This window comes from Corvus kubaryi, unplaced genomic scaffold, assembly GCF_017639235.1.
Source record: "Corvus kubaryi isolate FWS band 111438036 unplaced genomic scaffold, C.kubaryi_AGA036_p1.0 37382, whole genome shotgun sequence".
NCBI classification, from domain to species: Eukaryota; Metazoa; Chordata; class Aves; order Passeriformes; family Corvidae; genus Corvus; species Corvus kubaryi.
In genome coordinates, this window is record NW_024581124.1 from 8,122,351 (window position 1) to 8,149,163 (window position 26,813).

General features: G+C 38.0%; 1 long non-coding RNA gene across 1 annotated transcript in view; it reads right to left on the bottom strand.

Moving 5' to 3' along the window:
- LOC121667793 overlaps positions 1-26,813 on the bottom strand; it is a 211,476-nt gene that overhangs the window by 167,435 nt on the left and 17,228 nt on the right. The gene's annotated exons all lie outside the window — the stretch shown is intronic.

Sequence of the window (26,813 nt, forward strand, 5' to 3'; positions counted from 1 at the left end):
AAAACCCTTCTATCTTATTTTGCAACTATCATGAGAAAATACGACTTTTTCAATCTGAAGAGAATTTAAATAAAACTCCAGCCCAGCATTTATGTCTGAATTTCAGTGGATTCTGAATACACTGCAATGGATGTAAAGGACTGCAAGGTTTCCTTTGTGGTGATGGATTCCTTAACTAGAAGAGCTTTCTACTAATCCAGTTAACTAATACAGAAATCAACTGAAAATTTTCTTTTAGCATCAATGCAGGGTGATACTTCATATAAGGAAAAATAGTTCAGAAATGCACCACTCCTACAGAGGGAATAATCATAGAAGCATCAGCACTGGGAAGGACCTCTGGAGACCTCTAGTCCAAACTTCCACTTGATGACCTATTTCCAACATATACGGGAAGCCTGGGCCCAATTTGCCTATTTTGCCTAATTTGCAGTATTCTCTTTCATTAACAAGCAACCAGATTGAAATGCAAAGACCCTTGTCATGGTCCACAGATATTTAACATTAAGAAGAATTTGAGGTATGTAAGGTGCAGTTAAGATTGCCTTCTAGTCTTTTTTCTCATTATCACATGAAGATATATCAAAATACAGCACCGCCTTAAACCAATCATCCTCCTGCACAAATGCAGGGGCTCAGCAGGGAACCAAATTACATTCATTCTACATTATGGGCATAAAGCAAGTTGCTTTGTGGTCAACCTGACATTTAAATAAAGCAATTCAGAATGGATTCATTTTCTGCTTTATAGAAAGAGTAATAAAATCTGCATCGGTCCCAGTCACCATCTACATTAAAAAACATTCTACAGTTGGCTACGGATTGCAGAAGGATGTTATAATTGATGGCTTCCTGCTGGCTGCAATTTAGTCACTGTGATTTCCATGGAGTTGGAGCTCTTTCCTGATGTTGGTAAATGACAAATTTTCCCCCAGTTTTCTCACAGTATAACTATTTCTACTTGACTTTGCTGAGCATTTTAAACACTACACACGCTTTTCACATGTATGATAAATAAGCATAATGAAATTGGTTTAAGCAGACACAGAGGATTACAAAAAAAAGGCCTCTTACTGATGGTGTTAAACTTCAAATGAAGGTGGAAGAAAACTGAAGTCAGGCGGGTTAGGTGTCCCAGCCTGTGTCACCCACTGTACAGCTACACTGCATTGGTGTAAGACAGGCTGATATATTTGGAAAATTTCTGGGACAGTCTTTAGTAGCCTAAACAGCAGTTGTTCAGGATTCCAGGCAATTCAACAAATGGTACAAGAGTTTATTATCAGAATTCCAAAGCCTCTTTGCTTTTCCATCAAAATTAATGGAGAAACTCAGGAAACACTACATAGACACACACACAAAGAAAAAAAGAAAGAAAATAGAAATTAGAAATGACCTTAGGGTCCTACAAACTAAAGAGAAATATATTTTAATTGGCATGATTTAAAACCTTTCTTCTCTATCTTCTGCCATGGTCTCCAATGTAGAATTCAAGCTGCTGAGTTTCAATGTACAATGATAAATATAAGAGGGCATTCACTGCACTTTAACTGACTGGAGAACTCAATGAATGGAAATGAAAAAATCTAGATTAAGTTCAGTTGCATGTTTTGTTGGGAGCACTTGGTGTAACTCATATTCATGACTATTCTGACAGCAGGGATCTAAAGATTGAGAGATGCTGCTACAACAGCTGCAGTAGAAGATGCTACACATGCAAAAAACCCAAAGTAAACCGCAGGCCTAAGACTGGGAAAAACAGGCATTTATTTCTTGCCAGCTTTTATACCTGATATCTGTTACTGTTTTAAAATGACTATTTGTTTTAGACAGGTCTACAAAAGCTATTTTAAAAGGAAGGCCACGAGAAAATGACTGTGTAACTGACCTGTACTGCATTTATGAAATGTCTGCAGTGGAAGATTAACTGCTGATATGGGACAAATCTACTACCTGAAACAAAATTTACACATGGAAAAACCATTTGGTCGAGAATGAAGGCCACATATCTGCTGTGGATGCCCCAGAGTGGGCTAACGTTACCTCGTGATCAGCTACAAAATAGTTCGTGTGCATAATACACAGAATCCCATTTCCTGCATTGCTAGAGAGATGATTTGTTTCAAGCCAGAGTCTGAAGGATACAACATGTGCAGAAAGGATGCCCTTCCTGCCTGTTTTGAGTCAAGTGTTTGGTACTTGCAGTACTTTGTTCTTGCTGGCATTTCACCTTGCATGTCTCTCACACATTTTCATATTCTCAGAACTGATACCATGCAGCAAAACAGAAGAAGCGCCACTCAAATGGAGAAATTTGTATAAAAAATAATAAATTCTTTGGATAAAAATATGCAACCTCAGAAAATAAGAACTTTGCCACAGCTACCACTCTCCATCAGACAGTGGATACAGGGAAACAAAAGTCTTATTTTCATTTTGTCTCCTTGTACTTATGTTCTGTTGTTGTTTATCTGAATAATTTAAGTAACAAAACATTAGCCATTATTGAGCTACTCTTCCTAAGGAAATGAGACTCACATTACAATGGTCTCTCTGTTACTCATTAACAACATTTTTATTAATTCTTGGTTGGGTTTGATTGAGTCTGACAGAGAAGTAGACATCTCAACCAGAGGATGCTTCCTAGATGAGAGAAACAAAGGCTGGATAGAAAAGTGGGATTCAGATTAGTGGTTCTAGCCCCTGGAAAAAGGGGCCTCCAAGGATGGAAATCCTCCACAGATTCTATACAGATTTTTTAATAGGAAAGCATGCAGTACATGTTGAACATGCCAATCAATTCCCTGTCTCTGGGAAGGGTTCACTGCGCTCATCCCTGTTCTCTTCAGTAATTTAGTAATCTTGACAAATTCTCATCATACAGAAAACTTCCTATGTCACAAAGTTACCAGAGCTCTTTGGCTGTGCACCATGAAGAAATCCATGAGCAGCAGTGACGCAACCTTGGAGACACAGCACCCCAATTACACCGGCAAACACCTCCACTGAGAAGAAGATTTCATATAAAAGAATATGTATATTACTTTTTATCTGCTAGGAGACAAAGGTAGAAAAATGCATCTAATTAGCAGAAAGCACAGCAGTAAGTAGCTCTCACCCTTAGCTATCTGTTAAGAAGAGCAGAAGCTGTCTGTGAAACCTTCATGTTGGTGTGCATCCTCCTCTGTTCAACAAGCAGCCCCATTGCACATCTGGTTCTCAGGATCTTTAAAATAAACAAATTTGTAATGCCTAGTATGTGTTCAGGAAAAAAAATGGCAATGAATAATGGTGGTAGTGGCTATGGTGAAGGTGAAGAAGTGGAAGTTTGTCAGTTCCAGACTATAATTCAGACACCCTCAGTTGTAGATGAACAGAAGGAAATAATTTTGCTACTTCAGGAAGCAGTAAAACCTTCTCAGTGAGGATGAAGTCTCCATGTCTTTAAGTAATTTCCAAGCTTGTGCGGAGCTCTGCTTCACTCAAGGGTGGAGCCACTGTGACAATGACACCCTCACACATACCAGTGTTCAGGGGTCTGTGCTGCAGTGATCATACACAGATGTATAACATGAACATTAAGACAACTGAATCACTAAAAGCATTCATACTGGACTTTGGAGGTGTAAAAAGGCATGCAGAAATAGCCCATAGCAGAAGAACTCAGAGTTCATGGCTAAAACAGCAAAATGTTTCAGGTCAGAGCACACCTGACCTTCTGACCAAGCCATTTAACAACTCCTGATCCAGAACTACAAGGACTGACTTTCTACATGAGCACAAGCAATGTAGGGCTGACCCAAATATATTCCTTCATGTATTATTAACTTTTGACAGCAAATTACAGGCTTCATTTGGTTTCTTATGGACTTGAATGTTCCTCAGTCTTCACCCCCACCTGACCTCTCCTAAATTCACCTTTTAAATCTGAATTTGAAATAACAGTCCCTAACTTAGTGTCCAAGCAAACAAAAAAGTTACTTTCTAACTTTAATAGAAGAAAGAAGTATTTTGTTCATTTCAGTAATAAAACTACTTGTGTCCAGTAGGATTCCTATGAGTAATTATATTCCATACATTTCTAATTTTTCCAGGTCTCTGGTAACCTCAAAGTCTCTACACCAATTGATAGGCATGTTTAGGCTAAATCATCTCAAAACTCTGATTTCCTACATATGGTTTAGGGCATGTGATGTGACCTGGGTATTTAATTTATGTCTCTCAGTTGCTGAGCCATCTTTCTACTTCAGCTCTAGCTTTTATTTTTAGCCTGTAAATCTGGCTAAATTTGGTTGAAATGTGGGAAGCAAAGCCACATTACCCTCCTGGACAACAAAGGCTGTTCTGCCTACATTTCCTTGATGCATTAAAACCACAAGGCTCTATTTTTGAAGTGCACAAGAACTTCAGAACCTCAGTGAATAAACAATAATTTCCTGTTGTTCCAGTTTGGCCAAATTTAGAAATAAATCCTCTGAGAGAAGGCAGGTCACCTCCCCCACCCTCCCCCACCAGGTTCGGGAAAAATAAATTTTCCTCGCAGTGAAGTGAAGGAGATAAAAACTATTTATTTACCAAACACACGGGGAAAGGAAAATAATGCTAAATAATAAAATCTTTCGCTGTGGAGGGAAAACCTGGGAAAGTGTTAGAGTCCTCCCTTTGGTCTCCTCAGAGCTGGGGCTTGGCCCAGGGCCAGGCCCTCTGTGCCCAGTGGAAAGTCCTCCCGATGTGCTCTGATATTGAAGCAGTCCAGTAGAAAAGGGAGAAAATCCGGAATTCCAGGGAAGGAAAAACAAAGTTCAACTCTCAGTCTCTCTCAGGAGAAAAAGAAGCTGAACCACTGGCCAAAAGCTGACTGGAAAGCAGCAAGCCGGGTGCTTCCTCGCTGCCCTGCTGCAGCTGTGGAAAAAAAAGGGGCTATCTGTGTGAGACCTTGAACAAGCTGCAAACTGCTTTGAGAAAGTTTTGCTCGGTTTTTCTGTCCCCCTCTCAGACTCAGTTTAAAGGCATAGAAAGGCACAAGAATTAATTTCTGGGCATAGGGCAGCGATATGGGATACACATCATAAAGTCACCCCAAGACAGCTGTTCATTTTCAAAAAAATACAAAATACAATTCTTTCATGCCCACTTCTAACGTAATTTTTCATGATACCAAATACTAAAATATTTCAAAGGATGCTCACTGCTGCAGACACTGCTGTTGCCTACATTGCTATATAATTTTGCAGTAATTTACTATAGAAATCTCCCTTTGTTCACGCAGTGAGCTATTGCTGAAACACCAGCAGGATACAAACAGAAAATAATGTGCATTCCATTGAAGGCATAAATAGGAAGTTTCCCTCACTTCCAGACTCAGAATTGACAGTAAGAAGCATGAAGATAAAAGAGCCATAAAGATAAACCGTGTTTTCACAAAGTAAACCTTTCACAAGTACTGACAGTTTTGATGTTTCTCCCAAGTACTAACATTCTGTATTTACTGTTGCATTTCATTTTATGGATTTTTTTCCCACACTGAGTTCAAACAGAGCAAACAGAAGTTTGAGTTATAGCATGTAACATGGTCAGAAAGGGACTTTATAGAATTAGATCAATTCTTGTTTCTTATCCACCTGAATTCATAAAGCACTCGTATTGACTCTCTGCTACTACAATCATTGTGTTTGGTTGCTCAGGTTTCACAATCTTTCAGAAGCTAAAGGAAGAGCTTTTTAGGAGAAAAATAGAAGTCATGGGACTTTGACAGTACTGTTCTCTCTTCTTTGTAGTTTTTCTCTGAAGAATTTTGAAAAAGTTTTCAATCTCTTACTTTTTTCCTATATACATATATTAAATAAAACCCTTCACTGAAATTCAAAAAATCCTATGATTTCGCAGACAGCGAAGTCAATGAAAATACATGTCTCGATGTAGTTCCGTGACAAAATAATCATATTTCCAATGAAAGCATGAAAAAATGGATGAATTAGATGTGAGACAAGTGAAATGGAAAGGAAGTAAAAGGGTGGAAGGAATCCTGCTCTAGATAGCTCCAAAGGGTTTCTTGTAAGATTTTCCCCTGAAAATCTGAGTAATATAATAAAGGAACCATTGGTAGAACTGATGCAGGATTGTCTTCTAGAGGGAACAGACAGACATGACAAGTGACTATTCTAGTGCAGGAAAGATCATAAATTCAAGATGTTTCTAAAGAACTAATTATTCCTTAAATATTAGTGTTAGATATTAGGAAATGCCATTAAATATATAGCTGTATCCCTTAGATTCTCAGAATAATTTATTAACTGTCTTCAGTCACCTTTATTTTTCTTAGGAACCTTAAACAACAGTGTCTTGAAATACATGCTAAGAGACACAATTTCTCCCTTCTCTTGTTACTTTCAGGCCAAAATTAAGCTGCTTGGATTACTTCCAGTCTGGCTCTCAGTATGTATGAAGGAAGAAACAATAGTGCCTGTGATTTAATAAAAGTGATTATCTGTAATGAAAAGCTGTGACCCTCCTGTAATTCATCTAAATTAGACCTACACAATAAAAAGGAAATTTTTTTCTTCTCAGCCTTTCCATCCTGGCTGAGAACATCATGGTTCCAAGTGAGATACTGAGATAAGTCCAATATCTACAGTCTGAGCATCCCTGAACACAACGATGTAACTGGAATTCTGACTTCATTCTCCGTGTCACACTCAGCAAACATTCCAGTAGGAGTGGGATGAGCCCCTAACTATGAAGAAAACTTGTATATAATGTGTCTACCAGCAAAACAAATAAACCAGTCAACAAAGTCTCAGGAACTGGGCACATAAATCATGTGGACTTTTAAGGCTCTAGAAATTTTGTAGTTATTTTTTTTTCACGCCCACAAAAATATTTAGAATTACAATAGTAATTGCAATGCACATTGGATCAAAGAATAAAAATTCCAGTTTCTGAGAAGCAAAAAAATGAAATTTCTACTACAGGTCAAGAGCAGTGCAACTAACATTTTGAGACTACTACAGTACTCCTCTATGTATCAAATAAACTAAAAATTATATGACCCGACTGCTACATTTTGCAGTAAAAAGACTGTTGATCAAAAGGTATTTAGTTAAAGAAATCTAAGCTTCACAAATAAAACCCAACAAAACCAAAACCATACCAAAAAACCAAAAATTCCCCCCCCCAAAAACAAAACAAAGCAAAACAAAAAAAAACCAAACCCAAACCCAAAACCTAAAACCAAACAAAACAATCAAAAAGCACCAGAGGATAATTTCACAGACGTAAAAATCAAAAAATAAAGTTATGAATACCTTCTGCTCTGGAAATTTTAAATGGTCTTGGGACCAAAAAGGGACTCTCACGTGAATAGGATGCATCAGAAGGAAGGTATGTGCTTACCTGAACATAGATTTAGTGATGCAAATTTCTACTTAATAATGCTACTAAAATTTTGATTACTAACTTATGCCTTCATTGGCAGCCTGGGAATTGTATTGCCTTTGAATTTCCTGCTGTACCTTAATTTTTTTTCTCCTAAAATAGCAGGACCTTATATGGGAAAGAATATGTGAATCTGTGCCCTTCCTTGCTCAAGTTACTGGCATTTCATGGAAAGGTTCCATTGTGAATTTTGGTCCGGGACCATGAGTAGAACATGCAAACAGTCTTGATTGAATTATAGGCTAACAAATCCATTTTCTTCAAGCAAATTATCCTACTTTCATTCTCATGTTGTGTTGATGTTGACTCAGAATGACTTTTCAAAAGATAACCAGGTCAATCCAATGATTTATTTAGTTCGGTTCATGCGTTATGGCTCTGAAAAAGTGACTTGCATTGTAATTTTAAAATTACAGCCTTCATGTAAAAGTACTAAAAACCTCACTAGAAAACAACACAGTTATACTTCGTTTTAAACCATTCTACTGAAAATATTGATACATTTAATTCCCAGAATACTGAATACAATAAAAAATGTAAACAAAATATTTTAAATTTTTCCTGCAATTTCTACAGCAATACATTACACCTTCCAAAAGCAGTCTGGATGACATCTCTCCAATTATCAGGGATTTAAACACTCTAACCCTTGTCACAGGGAGATCTCATTGACTGCTGGTGAACAAGTGTCTCTTCTATCTCAATTCATCAGCTCCTGAGGTATCTCTAGACAAGCAGAATCCCACGGTTTTCTAACATATTTAGGAACCTTCTTATTCCTTTATCATCATTTTGTGTTTTGCTCAATATCTCACTAGAGCAGTAAGTATTAAATATTACATTTTCTGTTCAGACCAATATTAAGATTCATAGCTTTTTTACTCTAATGCTGATTGCCTTCACCTCCAACAAATTAGAAACTTTAATATTGAACTCACACAACCATAGCAATGAAAATGAAAGGAAATATTGTATTATTCTGTGTCCTGGCACAGTTACTGGGGCTGCCACTAAGTTACATGAAGGGAACTTTTAGCAATTGGCTCAAGAAATATGTCAATATTTAAAATGAAAAGAACACAAAACATAAAAAGAAGAGTTATGAGTTCTTGCTGAACACAGGAGCTAGAACATTTTTATTTATAACCCATTTCATTTGGTAGACATTAGATACTTGTGTGCTTGAGGAAAGGAAGATATCGAAACCTGAATGGAAATAAGCTGCATCCACATCTCAAGCCTGGAGCCGTATCTATTATTTTCACAGCTAGTTTCAATAAATGGCAATGTGCTCCTCAGCACTGACTCACACACAGCACAACAGCCAGCACCAGGCTACTGCATGTGAAACTGGGGTCTTAGCCAAGAACCAGAACACTGCTGGATGACAGAAGTGTATTTAATAAAACATTGCCCACAAGCAAATTAACTTCCTCAATGTTTGTGTATCAGTGAAACTACACAGAGTGAAAAAAAATTATACTTGCCATAATTCCACGTGCCAATTCAGCACAGGAACTAAGGGAGAAGAGAAGCAAAAGCTACAGACATATATTCCTGTTGACAGAAAGCGAATTCTGCCCAAACTGAGCCTTTCAAGGGAGAAAGTGTTGCTCTCACAAACCCTGGGGATCTCTGATCACTCACACTGGCCTAGCCCACGGGAGGGTGCTCTCTGCTGCTGCTGCAGGATGTCTTTGAGAAAGGTGGAAAGAGGAGGAAGCAATGCCTTCAGTAGGAGAATCCCAGAAAGAACCAGTGCTAAACCTCTCCTCTGCCACCCTTTCTACCACCCTGCTCACTCGACAGCAAACCTGTGCCCCTGCACCCCAGTGAGCCCCCAAATCTGCCAGCAACACAGAGTGCAAATCCAGAGCAGTTTTCCCCCACAAAATCTCTATGGTTATTTGCAAGCACTAGAGGATATTGTGGATCATAGTAAGTGACTGGAGTGATTTCTTGAAATTTGTTCAGGGAAAGTCTGAGACTATGCATTCTAAAAATCAATAAAGTTTGAAGCACCAGTAAGACATAATATGCTGTAATATGTGCGATCCACACACTATTGCACTTGATTGAAAGTGGGACTTCTCTTTTATGGCAAGTCTTCTGGCATACATCATTTGTATTATCACACCAGACATTCAGGCACTTCTGATTTTTTGGGTTCTGTTGAGACTTCTTTAAAATTCTTTTGGGGGTGTCCTTTTTTGACTGAGTTTCTCTCCTGCAACTATGAATCCTGAAAAGAGTATCAAGCACAAAATGCAGCTTGGTCTACTAAGTCATGACAAAGGAAAATTACTAAACAGATAAAAAACATCCTTCACACAATAATATACTGATGAAGGTGGTAAATAAATAAGCAGTACAATTTGCTGGTTTCCTCCGTGTGCAATATATGAGGCCATAACCGCGTTGCTAAACTGTGTCCTCCTAGAAAGATTTCCGATATCAACTACAGCGCTGATTGCATTGCTACTAAATAGAGTTCCCTGTCGTGTTTCCTTGATTATATGTAAATATTTCCTAAATTAGACTTGTTTCAAGCTCCATTTAAAATTTAGTACAATTGGATATTGTGTCAAAATCCTGCAAGGTAGAACATGACTACAGGGTCCAACAGTCTAAGCTTTATACATCTTTGTTTGAAATGAAGGGAAAATAATTTCTTCTAGATGATATTATTTAACAAAAACTAATAAGATACTTTGTGTTTATGCTATAGAAATTATGCCAGTTTTCTAAGCTGTTTAAAAAAAATAAATCTGAAATTTAGCTCATGTGAGTCCCTAAAGCCTCAGACACTGTTCCAACAATAAATAAAGAACTTTAAAGTGCGGTGTACAACAAGATGTTTTCCCATTACTCAGTAAGTTAAGCTGTTCAGTTGACAGGAATTTCATATGTAAAATAATGATACATGGAGCAATATATTAATAATACCCTGAAGTTATTAACTGCTCACCTCAAAATTTCTGGATTATTTTAAAATGCAAAACTCTCATCTTGATATATTTTATTGTGTTAGAATTCTGTCATAATCATCTTTTCTGAGTGCAGAGAGTCTCCAGAGAAATGCTAGAAGAGTACTAGAGAATCTAGCACTGAAGCAATGGTTACCAGCTCACAACTGAGATGGTTTTGCTTTAACATACTAAAAAAAGAAATAAGAAGCTTTAATTAATGTAAGATTTCTTTTATTTCTATGAAAATATGTTTTTAATCTATCTATCTATCTATCTACCTATTTCCTCAGAACTTAGTGGTAAGTTGCATGTTATTCTATTTTCTGTTAACTTTATTCCAATTTCTCTGCTAATATGAAAACTTCTTACAATGTTATTACTTCCTCAAAATAAGAAAGCTAGTGACAAAAAAAAATTGGTTTTCCCCACACCCTCAAGGGTCTGGAAGATAAGGATGCACTAAGAAGTTTACTTAAACTTTAATACCTCCTTTAAAATTTTACACCTTTTGCCGCAGGAAATATAAATCAGAGTTTTAACACACCATGGTCTCATTGTCAGCCATCTAAATATGCTAAGTAAGCAGGAAATATCTCAGGCTTTGGGGAAATTCTTGATGTTAATATGATAAAATCCAAAATGAAATTCGGCTTTAGAGGAATACCACAAAAATGCTAAAAATAGTTTATGGACACTGATGGTCTTCTCAATGAACACTGACATTTTCATAAATCCTTTTAGATATGTTAAGAACATACCCAAACAAAGGAAATAAAATTGTAACTCTACGACATTCACCAGTCATCCCACCCACGTTTTCCAGTTTAACATCTATGTTGGATTTTATACAACTAGCCAACTTATTTTCTAATCCAATGGGAGACAACTTTTATATAAATGTTGAATGGGTCTAACTAAATCCTGAATTAAATTTCACCTTCCTGATGAAATGCTTCCATTTTGAAATGCTCAGATTTTACTGAGACAGAAATATGATGGGCAATACAGTTCTGGTTTGGGTTTTTAAGGAATTTTTTTTTATTCTTCAATGGGCCAGGAAGTAAATTATAAATACATACACGAGTCTGTCTGTGTACATGTACTTAAAAAAACCCACAGGATATTTCTTGTTTAATCCAGAACTGAGAGACAACTGAAAACAATCCCATTGTTCAGCTTCATCACAGAATTGCTAAAAGCCAGGGAATTCAGTCTGCCCACTGACTCAGAGCTTTTGGACTAGGAAACGACAGCATCAGCAGTAGGACAAAAGATCTGCTTAGTCTGAACACAGATCAGGACAATGGCACAGCTGCTGCCAAGGAGCAAAAAACCTCTTTGGTCCTGTAAACCCTTCCAGAGCCTCAGTCAGGGGGCAGAGTTAAGTGCTCCAGCAGAAGACACACTGTCCCAAGCCAGTCACAAGAAGGGAGAGGTCACCCTGATTCTCTGGGAATGCCATACGTGCCAAACAGATGATTTTTCTCTCCCACTTCCATTTCTAGGGCTGTACACTCAACCCCACAAGTCCTGTCTGATGAGTTGTACATGAACAATGTGGGTAACTCCTGCAGGTAATTCAGCTTCTCCTTAATACACCTTGCTTTTTAAACAGACCTGACACACTCAAACTTCATTTCTGGAAGTGCCACGTGACACTTCAAGCGTACACTTCAAAAATCATTTCTCATCAGACTCGGTGAAATAGCGTTTCTAGGGACAAAAACCCTTTTCTTGGAGTGTCGCTAAAGTCTAGAGAGCTTTTCTTACAATTATTTTTGTAATGAAAACCTATGTAACCTACCCAAGGGTGCCAGGTGCACTGGAACATTGAGCAGTTTGGGCATAATTAAGGCCCCTGTTGCTCCTTGCCATCAGCAGATGTTTGTTTTCTTTCTGTAATAGAACCATACGTGCTGATGGCTCCAGGAGCAGAGAGCTCTTTGGCGTAACGACATCTCATGACTACAGATCTCATCACTGACTTTCCATTTGAAACATGCAAAAAAGCCAAATCCCACTTCAGAGAAAGCTGAAGCAGAACAGCACTTCATGAAAACAATGATCAGAAAACACTGGCACAGGCTGACAATGCAAGGCATCAATCAATATTTAACAAATGATACTATTGAAAGTTTTCAGTTCTGCAAAAAGCATAGGAAACAACAAAAATTTTCAAATCCAGACCATGAATTGCATCTTTTTTTCTTGTAAAAAGACATATTTTTTTCTGTTGAAAGATCAATACAGAAGCCTTTGTAATACAAAGCTGTATAAAAATCTCTCTCACAATTCTCATTTGAAGTTTCACCAATCTGCTTATGCGTAAGAGTTCACATTTTTAGAGATTTCACATCCCCAATTTTTAAAATTATTCTTCCCCTTACAAGGAAGTTTTAGACTGCAACAAGATCTCCTGTCTGTCTTCTCTGCCCCACACTGAACAGACCAAGTGAGCTCAGCCATTCCTCATATGAATCTGCCTCTAGACTCTTCACCATTCCTGTGGCATTGTAGAAACCTGTTAGCACTATTACATTTTTTTCCTAGATTTCAGGATTTTAGCAAATAACTGTTCCTTAAATTCAAAATATTGAATTGAGTGTTAAATTTCTGAAAACCTGCTTGTCCAAAGTTGAGGTAAGCTTGCATCTTTGACTCTCACTCTCAATAAAACACATCGAGTTCATATTCGCAGGTGTGACAGGGGAAGGTATGCTACTATCACCTTACCATCATTTGACTCTTCCACTTTCCCCTCAGTAAAATTCCACTTCCCATATAACACTTAGTCATCTTGGTTAATAAACCAGGGGGTGTTATTGTCAAAACACAAATTAATGAACATTCTCCCATTGAATACTCCTTGTAGTCTTTAGATGTTTAAAATTAGTTTAAAAGAATGCCCTAGTCTAACTGTGCCTCAATTCCTCATTACTAAAATAGAGAAATTTGGTTTTTATCTCATTCCCAGATCTCACAAAATTTCTACACGGACATTTGAGTGAAAACTTTTTAACTATTGGAAAAATGAGCAATGGGCCATATACTGTGATCATAAGTGATCCACCAAAATATCTCAAAAAGATAAACTTTTCCTTGTGGTGGAATTTTCAAACAAGCTCTTTGTTGTCATTAGGCTCTTGACCATCTACTGGGATATTCAAGACTTTAAGACTCAGAGTCAGGGTGCGCAAATAGTAACAACAAAAACCAGTCCTGAAGGAGCAGGACACAGCTACAATGCCATCAGGTGGTGGCAGAGGAGATGAAGGTTTGACCACGTCAGTGAGTGTATCTGCATAAGCTAATAATGCACTAGGGACAGGTAGCTGAGCCTTTGTCACGCTCAGTTTTGGAACATTTCAGTCTCTTTCGGGTGGGAGAGGAGCAGTAGGGAAGGGGCATTAAATACTCTCTCTACTTTTACTATTCATCAGTTTCATTCAATATTTTCATGAGTTAATTCTTTCTTCGACACAGAAAAAGTTAATACTAACAGTCAAAGGCAGAAAATACACTTTCCTCAAACTCTACTGTGTAAAAAAAAGCCCTGACAGGCCAGCAGTGAATCAGAGTTCAGTTAACCACAGAAAGACAAGGTCTCACTACCAGTCTGAGAGGTTCTTTCACATTCTACACTCATGTTCCATCCTTTGCTCATCGAGCAAGCAGCAACACAGAGGCAGGAGAACTGTAGCATCAGGGCATGTAAATTCCTGACCATGTGCTGTGATAAAGTTATCAGTCTTATTTACTAAGAAGATAAGGAGGGAGTTAAGGAACTTTGAGAAATAATTTTACTTCAGAATTCTGGCAATATTAATGCCCTAAAAGCAACGCAGTCAGGAAACAGTGCTATTTAGATAATAATGCTAATGGCACAACAACAGATTAAATACTCTGGGACCCAGCCCAACCACTAAGAAACAGGATAATAAATCTATGTCACATCCCAAACAGCAAGCAGTACCTGTCTCAAACCCATGCATACCAGATCCAGCACTGCCTATCCAAAACTTGATCATTAGCCCCAAATACAGCCCTGCTATAAAGTAAAAATCCATTCTCAAAAAAATTAAAAAAACCCCAAAGCCCAAAAAACTCCACAACCAGACCTAAAATAACAATAAAACCAACCAACCAACAAACCAAAACCAAAAACAACCGCAACAAACAAAAAACAACCCCAAAAAACCAAACAAAAAACCCCCGAAACACAATAACAACAAAAACAAACAAACAAAAAACTAAACCAACCAACCAAAAAAAACCCAAACAAACAAACAAAAAAAAAACAGAGCAAAAAACTGAAACCCCACTTGAGATCAACCCTTGTTAATACCAAGGCTTCTTGGGCGTCCAAGGTTCACCAAGATGAAGCTGAGGACTAGAGCAGCAGCTTTCTGTCCCTCTTGACCCTTTGCTGTCTGTGAGATTTCTCTTTCTGGCTCTACTACTCATCTGCACGTTGTAAATTAATTCAATGTTCTGACTGAATTTTCATTAGCCTTGACGAGAATACTCCTTATTGTTGGCATTTGAGTCAGGCAGAGTTTTTCACTCCCTTCATGTCACCTTCTAGAACTATGTCTTCTTTGGACACTTAAAATACATGGTGCCTCATGTTTGTCAAACTTGAAGGTTGAAAATCTTCCTGTAGTATTAACCTTAGGTCAGCAAGAAAAGAAGGAATTATATGTTTAAAGTGATATGCATCTCATTGCTGTAAATAGAAGAAACTGAAATAGCAAATAAAGCTAACAAGAAGTGACAGTGTAGGGTATTTCTGCGTCTAAACAAGCAGATAGCTTCTGTATGGAGTATATATTGACACTCCTCAAACAAGTATTAGGAAATTTATTAGGCAAAGAAATTAGGGAGATTTCAAAACAACAGAATAATTCAAAACAACATGTCATCATTCTGAACAGAAGAATTTTCTTGAGTGAAAAGAAGCAGCTATTTTTTTTTATGCATGGAGGGGATGGTATTGCAGTAGGATTTACTTATACACTGAATAATGTAGCTGTCTTATCTGGTTTTATGTAGCTTGTACATCTGTTTTCTGGTAGACATCTGGACTTGCATCTTGCAGCAGACAGCTAACTGACAGTAGAGATGTGCTATTTCCTGATAGCAGATATTCTCACAAAAATGACACTGAGATGGGAGAAATATATGTTTTTACAGACTAAAATTGTTACCTAGACCACTTTCTTCCACAATTATAATTTGTCATTGCTTTCTCACAGCACTCTGGTAAGAAGGACGACAACAAATGAAAGAAAAGGAGAAGTCTAACAGACCAACAAAAGTTTCCTTGCCTGTCCCCTACATCCAGCAGTTCCTCTCTGTTTTCTGACATGTACAGTAGAGAAAAAAAATAAAGAAATTAACTCATCAGAAACAGAACCACACACCTGAAGCCTCAAAAGAAAACACTGTGCATTCCAGTCTTGCAAGTACCAATCTTTAATACCTCACTTATGCTACAACTGCTGCCCAAATATTGTAGTTCTGCACTCCCCACAAAAGTGCAGATGGAACCTCACAAGCACCATAAAGTCTGGGGCATTTCTGAGATGGAAGAGGACACTTTCAGCCAGGCAGCTGCTGCTCCCAGCACTGCAGTGCAGATGCTGATAGGGTTTGACAGAAGTGATAAGTAGCAGCCAAAGCCAAACCAAGTTCAGAGCAGGGAACTCCAGCACAGGAGAAAGATCTCCAAAGCAGTCTTTCCACAACCCCTATCAGGCAACAATTAGAAAGATAGAATAGCTGAAAAGAGAAGTCAAAATCCAGATATGGGTAGTAAATCATTCCAAGTCTGGATTTAAACCCCTCATATACACATAAAAACACAAAATTAGGATTTCCAAGTTTTGTTTTAGTTAGCTGTACAGAAATGGTTAGACTTTCAAGATAAGCCTTTATGACAACACAGAGGCACTGAACAGTCTGTCTGGCCTAGATACATATCCTAGATAGAACATCTGCTGGAAAATTAAAAACAAGCAAACAAACAAACAAACAAACCAAAACCAAAAACAACAACAAACTTGTGGCTTGGCCTGGATAAGAAAATCCCCAGAATCCAACAACAACAATGCAAGACAGATGAAACCACTGATCTTGACATACAAATTCCAAAGTCTTCTCCCAGTTCTGAGCAGTTCTTTGGATCAATGGCTCTCTAAGCAGGTCTCTGGCCACATAATCAAATCCAGAGCCAAATACTTTGCTGTTAAGGAAACTGGCATTGCTTAATGGAAGTCACTGGCATACATTTATTCAGACCGTCTGAGAATTAGGTCTCTAATTTTATTGTTTCCATCACCTTTATGTTTTAAATCCTCTACCAATTTTAATTAATTTGTCTCCTCTAAGCTCTCTGGCTCAAAGTTCTTTGAATAAAGAATGGGAATAGGAACACAAAGAGGAAGCAGAACTTTTGCTCCAAGCTCAGACAGCTTCAACAATTTTAGCTAAAGAAGGCTTTCAGGGCACTGAGTATTCTCAATATTGTTATGTGTTTAAGTTTATTATCTGGATTCCGTAGTGGATTATGTTTCATACGGGTATCCTAATGCCTTATCTCAAGCCTTGGATTAACCAAATTCAGTTTTTTCTCATCAAACATGGTAGGGGGGAAAAAAAAGCTCAAAGCATGAGTGCCAATCTGATAGAAAGTGTGCAGAAATCTGTTTGAAATCCAACAAAAAAGAAAGGACCGTACAACTGTCCTCTGCAGAACAGAGTGCTCATTCTTCATGGCATCTTGTACAATCCATACTGCCTCAAAAGTCTTCACTTCAGCTCTGACCTGGGCTCTCATTCAGGTAACCTCTGACTCCTCTGCCCCTCAGGCACAAAAACCTCTTAACTGAATGCAAAGGGCATTTTCTGTGGGCTTGATCTGAGTGGTCTGGGGATAGAAATGAAAACCTGAGTGCTGCTTTCATTCCAGGGCGTAGTTTAGAGAGGTTTTCTCAGTGCAAGTCCTTATCGTGTGCCTTCCCTATAATTTGTCACATGTTCATACGCCAAACAAATTATTCTGTAATCCAGCGGGAAAGGATCAAAGCTGATACTTCCTGCCTTATTGCATTTGCTTCAAGAAGTCAAAGAGGATATATCTGTGATAAGAGTACAGAGCAAATGATCTGGCTTTGGACCAGGGATAATCACAGCAGAGCTAAGTAAACCTGGATGCTGATTTCTTTTTCAAGGAAGGTTTTTTGAACAATGAGTAGTAGGAAGCTCTGCTTCCCACATGGACTGTCAGAGCAGCAAGACAGTGATCTGGGGCAGTGCTGAAAACTCTTTTCTATGTTCATAGTTCTGCTGGTCAAGTTTTAAACTGTGTAGGCTGTGTAAGAAAAGCTCTCTAATTCACCTTTGTGTGGTGAAAATTTGGAGGATTTTGATTAAATTTTGAGGTATTGCTAATCAGTGGAGCAAGACTTGTTCAAGGTCTGCCAATATACATTTTTGTTACCAAGATGATGGCAGAACAGTTGCTGACACTCAGATTCCCTGGTGTAGCTCAATTAAATTGTTAAAATATAGATATATCAAACTATATTTTACACATTTTAGAATATCACGTGCATATTGTACTATGTCATAGGCAGCAAGTGAATGAATTTCTAAATTCATGTTGTTTTCTAGCTCCTTTGTTACTTGTGTAGGGGTTTAGAGAAGCAGAAAACAAGAATAGTGGAAGCACTCTAGTGGTCCTGCCTTACAGCAGGGATGCCATTATGATAAATCTTAAACAAACAAGATGAACTAACACTCAGCAGCTCAAATCTCTAGCTGTTAAATTTTTTGCTCTGCATAGATCAGGACTTGGGAAAATTCTGGACCATGAAAGATTTAACAATCAAGGCAGGAGGACCAAGGTAATTCTACAACCATTTTCGTATGTTTCACTTAGTGATAAAACCAGCTTTTCTATGTTTCTTTCTAATTCTATAATATGCATTTTCTTTTCAATCCTTTCAGTCTTCAGCTGTGGTAGAAAGCAGGAAAACAAGCCCCCAGGACATCACAAATACACACTACACCATTGTAATGGTGTGATACAATTTTAATTGCAGGCAGTTCTTATTTGGAACATTTTCTCCAGTTTGGAAGAAGTACTGCAGTAAGGAAAAGGCCTGTGGATCTCATCAATTATAGAGCATTCTTATTCCCAGGTAGCATTGATTGCACAGTCAGGCTACTAGGGCAAAGTGGAAATGTAACATTTTTACACTAGGGATGCATATCAATGTAAACAAAGGGACAATATAAGCATGCACTACTGAAAATCATAGATGTAAGCATTCAGTCCTCTCACCTTTTAATTTGCTAGAAAGGTAATTAGCAAAGACAATTATGAGATAAAGGCAATTTATTTTATGGATAATTGCATGCATTTCTAGTATGAGTAGATTTAGAATGGTTCACAGAAGTATTAAAGCCATTCATCTTATAAGCTTGTTTCCTGACTATTCGAGGGGTTTTTTTCCCACTCAGTAGTCTCAGCTTTGCCAAATGATATCCAATGGAAATTTGTTCCCATACTTTGGACACCATGGCTTAGCAGTTACAAAAGCCTGATGTAAATTATCTAAAACTACAAATCACATTATCCGGCATGAGATGCTTTTGTGAAGCAGTAACACAGTGCATTAACTCAGCCATGCGTTGCAATGGCAACTCCCTCCACCACTTAACAGGAAAACATAACATAAAGCAAGATACCTCCTTTAAAGTTTGTGCCATTTAGAAAAGTTTGAACTTACTGCAATACCAAAGCCGTGCTGGTAACACCCTCATGTTCTGGCTTTGCTGAACAGTGCTTGCTCAGCAAGAAGGGCTCCTCTGCTTCTCACTCTGCCCCTCACCAAACAGGTTGAGGGGAAGAATAAACTGGAAGGGACACAACCAGACAGATTACCCAAATTAACTAAAGAAATATTCCCTACCATGTAGCATCATGAGACCATCACTGCTGAGAGTTAGCTCATCAGCAACAGAATGGAAAGGCAGGAATTTCAGAGGGGTTGACCCATCTTTTCCTCAGGAACTGGCTGGGCATTGGTCTACCTGTGGGAGCGGGGAGAATGATTGCCTTTTCATCAGTAATTTTGTTGCCTTCTTACCTCTTTTTCCACTTATCCTTCACTTACTAAACAATTTTTTAGTGTTTTTTTCACCCCCAATATTCCTTACTTCTACTTTTCCTTTCCTCCTGTCCTGAACCACAGGCAGGGTAGGGGAGCAAGTGAGGGAGCAGCTCCGTGGTGCTCAAGCACCCACCAGCGCTTAGCTGGTTAACCCCCTACGCTAAGCGCTGAAAATAAATAATTAATAGACGACTGATGCAAAGGGCTGAAAGGTAAATTTGGTGTAAGCTCCTAGTGTCTAATCACAGAAAAAGACCACAGAAATGTTCCAAGAAGCCATAATTGAAGAAAATATACAGCAAGAGTACAACAAAAATTGGAATGACAAATGTGCTCTCTGATGTATTTGGGAGGTAGCCTGTCAGCGTGGTGCTATGATAATAAATAAATAATACTACGTTACATTTATGCAGTGCCCTTCAGTGACAGACTAAGGTGCTTTGTCAGGTGGAACACAGCAGAAGCAGAACAGTGCTGGTACACCAATGCTTTTTAACATGGATGCAAAAGGGCCCCAATAGAACTGACTTAAGTAAAAACTATTTAAAATAAAGGCAAGTTATTATCATGGGAAATAAACAGAATCTGCTCTTGACAACGTCAAGTTAGTATCAAAAAACAGTCAAGGGGAAAAAAGGCTTGTAGAAGTCAGTAGCATTAACAGCCAAGATCAGAGGTGACCAAAGTAGGAAGCAAATGAATGTTTATGCAGTTATGCATGTAAAGCTGTAATGAACTAATTTAATACAGCAGCTTTCATGCTCCAAGTATTTCCTAAGGAATAGATTTAATCCATATTAAGTACAAACTCAAGGGTTCAGAGTCAGGCACCAGTGTAGCAGAGAGTAAAAAAGAGGTTGGAACCATAAAATATAACATGTCCACTCTTATCAGCATTTAACTGTTACAAAGTGTGCCCTGAAGTTGGAGTTCAGAGTCCAAGATCAGCTCAAGTGGTTTACTGATGCTGTCCATGGTTTTAGACTCTAGAATTTCTGATTCCACTTGAAAAAAGATTTATTATTAAATATAATATTATAATTCCCTTAGGGATTATAATTGTAAGTATTTGTCAGCAAAGGCTGGAGGCACAAATGGTATAAACAAAGCCCTGAATCTGCCAAACTACCTCCAATGACACACATTACATGTGTTCAGCTTTCAGGTACATAAAGTCAAGACAATTTCATCAATACAGCCGTAATATTAAAAATGCAGCTATTCCAGTAGAATTTTGTAATATAAGGTAGATACAACTCTTCAGAGTTATATTTCTTCAGAAATATAAACCAATTACAAGAAGAAAAGAAGCCAAGTTGATTTTTGAAGGGATAACTCTCTATAATCCGTCATTTATTGAAGACCTGGAGCTGTGTGCCATGAGCACATCGTGGGCTAAGTGCAGAGGAAAGGAAGATGACTCTTGGAGTGTGCAGGGCTCTGGCACTCAAGGCAGGAAGGATGAGCCTTTCATTTGGTCTATTTAATACTCATCTATTTCATCAGATCACTTTTGTTTGGTGCTGCAGTTTTCACTTTGTACTTTGACTAAAGAACTCTGATGAATGCAAACGGGGTGAGAAAGTGAACTATAAAGGTCACAGGAACAAAAAATGAATTTCAATAAATCAAGCCATATGAGGAGCCATAGCAGCCCAGTAAAGTTCCCACTAACTGGAAAAGGGGAAATATAAAAAGGGAAAAAAGGAATACCCAGAGAACTACAGCTGCCCTGCTGGAGAGCTGAGACCCATTCATGTAAGAGGCGTAGCTGCTAATCCTTAACCACTGCTAAGATGACAGAGATACTCCTCTGTTGCAGTGAGGCAAATATATTGACAGTCTTTTAGCAGCACTTCAAGTTTGTCTTGTTTCCTTAGGATTCGAAAAGTGTAGAATTTGTCATTCTGCCAATCCTATTACATTATCACATGAATATTACTGCCCAACAATTACACACAGGGCTGAGCAACTTTGTTTCCTCTGTATTTGATATGTGAGGTACTTCTTCCACTATTTGACATGTAAAGTTTGAAAATTCAAAGCAGCCTAATGTATTAGTAGTATAAGTACACAAATCCAAATATCCCACACTCTGGTTGGATTCATTCCACCCATCCGAGAAATCAAAGTCACTTCCATCTTCCTCCATAGTCAGAGTCCAGAGGGCAACTCCCATGCATCAAAGAGAAGATTTGATCTGTGTTTCCAAGTGCAAATGTCACACTACAAGCAATCCTATCATGTAATTTTACATCACAATTACGCTCTCTTCATATCAAATATTCATTGAAAAAAATCCATATGCTCCATCAAGTTATGAAAGAAGACTGACAAAACATTGATAAAATCTCAAGATTGTAATTTGAATTTCAGGAAAATTTGCACATCTGAGCATTCAGGTCTTGCTCAAAATGAAACACGTCTGAAAGTTGTGTGGTGCGTCCATCAGAGTGCAGGAGTGCAAAGCAAAGGGTTTAAATGCTGCTCCTGCCTGTGTTGTCAAGCTGCTGGTTGATCTTAGGAAAGCCACTTGTCCTTTCTGTCTCTCCCAGCTATCCAAATTCCAGCTGGAATTGTATCTCCTGAAGTGTACCTACAGGATGCAATGCAGAAAACACTGTAATAACAGTAAAGACTCCTTAGGTACTCTCCTAACTATGTTAATGTGCCTAAATCAACTTTGCATACTGCTTCCAATTCTAGAAAACATCTGCTGCCTCCACTCACTCCTAACTTTCCTCTTTCAGCATTTCCTGCAGGTTTATGGCTTATCTTTTATTGAGCATGGTTTCAGCAGTTTCAGGTTAGTTGTTTTTGACATCAACAAGGTTCTGAAATCCATACACCCTGAAATCTGAGCATGAAAGCCAAAGGAAATTAACCCAATGAAGCATAGGACAAAATGATATAGTTTACTCATTTTAAGTCAGTCACGAATGTCCATTACAGGTGTAAAATATCAGAAAACTTTCGGAACTGAAATGCTTCCTTAGAGCAACAGGCTTACTGCTTCCATTGTCCTGAGAGATGAAAAAACCAGCAGAACATGGTGTAATGGCAAAAAGCATCTTCATTTTACAGAAATTGAGAGCATGACTAGATATAAATGAGTTCTTCTGAACTGCAACTTTTGAAATTCAATTTTTGAAGGAGCTGAAGTTTAAAAGAGGAACCACACTTCTCCATTCAAGGAAAACATTTGCATTCAGTTTTTCCTTTTTTTTTTTAATTAAGGAGAAATTTAAAAATATATTATTGCTAAATAAATCCTTATCATTTTGTAATACCCAGCCTATATGATGGCACAAATCTTTTTGTCTTGAAACGAATATTTCTTGTGCCTGCCAAAGATACATACAATGGCACTGGAGTGGGAACGCCTCGGGTGCTGAGGTTTGGAAAATATCCAGCCACACAGCAACTTTATAGACATGAATCAGAACTGTAGGAATCTTTTTACAGTTTTCAGTCATGCCACTCAGCATCTCTCCTTAACAGATTTACCAATTTTCCACTCCTCAATAGGAATAATTTTTTGGCACTTCTCTCTCTCGTATAAATTATTGCTAATAATTAAAATGAAATTCTTAAGATGTGTGAGTTCATTAACTCCTTTAATTAGAAAGAACATTTTGGACCTTATTATTAGAGTGTCATCAGTATCTGTTAGACAGCTAAATTAATAAAGTGATTATATTCAAATAACTCAGGCATTTGCATTTTATTTTTAACATTACATGTCTCTCTAGCTTGCTCTGAGACTGGGGAAAATTTGCTGGCCATGCAGGAGTACAGTCTGGGTGGATTTCAGGGCGTTGGATTCCTGGACCTCAAAAGTACTCGGGGCTGAAATAGCTGTGGTCTAGGTAAGAGCTACTGGAGCCTCAAAGAATGATTCAAGCAAGCAAGTACAGTATAGACGTCCCTTGAAAATAAAGATATTGTGGTCCCTTTAGTGCTAGAAAGCAAAAAGGCCTGAAAGAAAAGTGTAGAGAAGAGACATTTTTTATCCTTGAAAGCATCAAGATAAAGCAAGACATGGCAATAAGTCTCTCCTGCACTGCACTCTTGGAATACCACTGACATTCTGTGAAAAATATCCACCGGCTAAAAGCAATATACAGAGTGGAACTAGAGCTCCAGATGTCTCCTATTCCTGTGAAAAGCCATGGGTGTTTTGTAATGAGCTCATTGTGCATCTTTCTCAAAAAGATCCTCCAGCTATGCAGGGGCCCTTCAGTGCTTTTCTGGGACATGGATGCAGTCGAGGCACACAGAAGAGACACACAGCCTCAGCTCAAAGAGAGAAATGCTGCTACTCTGAAAATCGTACGTTATATGGGGGAAAAAATGGTACCAGTTAAAACATACATGCATAGATTATTGTAACTCATAAATCTACATCTGATTTTAGTAACATGTGTCTGCTTTATACATATCCCTCAAACTGAAATTTCAGAACTGAATTTTTTGCTCCCAAATGTTATTCAAGACAGTGCAAGCAGGTTTTTTGCCTCCACCTCCTCAGCACTAAAGAAAAAAAATCATGACTTTTCTTCCGTTTCTCATATTTCACAAGTCACAAGCTTCACAACAACAAATAAAAATGAAAAATAAAATAGACATATCCAGTGTGCCTCCTGCATGAACCAAATTAGATTTAAAATATTGTAATCTTTAAAGCCAAACAAGATAAACTGCTGCTTTTAGGAGGCTGTTAGATTTACCAAAGCCACGTGGAAAGGAAATACTTGAGTGAGGTCAGTTGCTCGACAGAGAAGGAGAAAGGAGGAAAGCAGAAGATTTTTTCAATTCCGTTAAGACACGGTTCTGTCTCAGAACTCTGTCTCTGTGGTGCCTTCTAGACAGGTGCAACAGATGAGGAATTTAAAGCACTGCTTCTTCTACTGAGCCTACACCAGTTACAGAACTCAGATATTTACAAAGAGAAATTTAGCTGAAAAAAAATAGCATAGCACCTGTACAACTGCTTAAATATTTATACCGCAGCTTATTGCTTTCTTCAGGGCTGCGCTTAGCTGCACAATTGAATACTGCAGCAGTTACATCAGATTCATCCCAGGCACAATGATTAGAACTAAGTGATGTATTCAGAGCTGTCATTTGGAAGTAGTGTTGGATGCTTTGGCTTGAACCAGTGCTGTCGATCACTGTGAGGCTCCATGAAATCTCTCTTTTGGTGGAGTGGTGGAGGAACCCCCACAGAGAATGACCCCAGTGGTTCTCCTGCCAAGGTCTCTCATGAGAATATCCACCCTACTTCTCATTCCACTGTTCATTTAATCACAGTAACAAAACTACAACTGATGCATGTGACAAGCTCAGAGGCCAAAAAGCCTTTTACTGGTGGAGCTGAGAGAGGAAGGACAGTGTGAGCATTGTGCTATATATCCAAAAAATCCAATGGGCATCCCTGCAGCAAATACTCCTCAAAACAACTTTGAATCCAGCTCGATGGCAGCTAAACAAAGACGAATTCCAAACAAAACAGCAGCTCCTCAGGGATTCCAAATGGGATCTCAATGCAGAGCTGGGAATCAAACCCCACAGGCAGGCAGGGAAGTTCTTGAGCAAAACGTTCCAATTTGCCATTCTGGAATACTCTAACATAATATTAGCCCCAAGACAGGTGCACTTTAAGCATTATCTGGCTCCTCACAGTCACACATCTAACCAATAATCCAGTTCAAATATCTTCTAACAATCCATGCAGTCACTACTCTAAAATACAACACCTTCTTCTCTATTCACTAAAGCAAATCTCATCAATGACCGATCCACTTATACACTATAAAAAAAGAAAGGAATGTGTGTGTCGGCCTATTTATTCTTCCTCTCACTGGGAGATGCTATTTAAATCACTCATCCAGTTAAATGGTAATCAGAACTAACACAAAACTGTATGTGCAGCATTACATCTTTGGTTTTCTGTGGGGAAAACACCAATAGTACATACACTCAAATCTCCAAACACAAATGTAATATTGTAACTGATATAAATAAGTGAAACAATTCCTTTTTCCATAGAAGTGTTGCAGACATTTCTGGACAGAGAGGTGGTATCTTCCATAACAGCTTTTTTGAAGTAGGAAGTATATTTGCATTTAACATAAAACCAGGGTTATATCAATGATTGTAGTTCAAAGTGAGAAGTCATTCAGATTCTGTACACTGAATTATCTTTTTATTGAAAAGCTGTTAACCCTAATGATATATCTATCTTTAATAACTCAATAAGGAATATTAAAGATAGGATGAGATTCTCCAACCTAACTAAAATTATGGCATAAGAAACCTGTTCTGATTTAAAGTAACATATTTCACAAGGCTTTTCATGGGAATGTTTAATTTACGGCTTAAAATAACTACAGTTCTTCAGTTTAAAATGCTATTTCTTGCTATACCGGTGATATGCCACCTGTTCATATCTTCCTCTGCACATCAGCTGGTTTCATTTTAGAGCTCTAACAAGCCGTACACAGGGCTAGTTACTGAGTTACATGCCTGCATCCCACCTAGATGCTGTCATTCCTCTTCAGCAGGTGAGAATGATCTAAATTTCCACCACAGCTTTTAAAGCACCAGAGACAGTTGCTTGAAATCCAATGGTCTCAAAAAAACCCAAAAAACCCCAAAACAAAAAAGAAACCCACAAAACCCCTGAAAAAAAACTCCACAAAACAAAACAACCCCAAACAACAAAAAAACCCAAACAAAAACTGTACATAAAACCTGAAATATTTCAACATTTACTAACATTTTTTGTTCTGTAAATGTTAAATCAGGGAAATATCAGGATTATCGAGCTATTTTGGTCAGGATATTTTACAAACACATCAGTAAAGAGCTATTGGCTCGAGTCCAACTATGAAAATAGTGAATGCGGCTCCCTTTGAAAACACAAGGTATCTCCAGAAATTTTATTTCTAAAAGGTAGCTTTTCATGTTAGAAATATTCAATATGATAAAGAGAAACAAGGCAAACTAAAAATTAGCTGAGAATTTGGGCTAAATTCTATACATTGTGCTAGAAACAAGGGGGTGGTAATATGAAAATGTGAAAGCACTTAATTTTGATGTTTTGGGGTTTTTCGATATTTCATTTCTAATCCGTCCAAAACTCCATAGTCTTTTCCTGAGATGGGAATATCCATGCGTGCTCCTCCTCTGCAGGTTCTTCAGGATAGTACACTTCTAATTATATCCA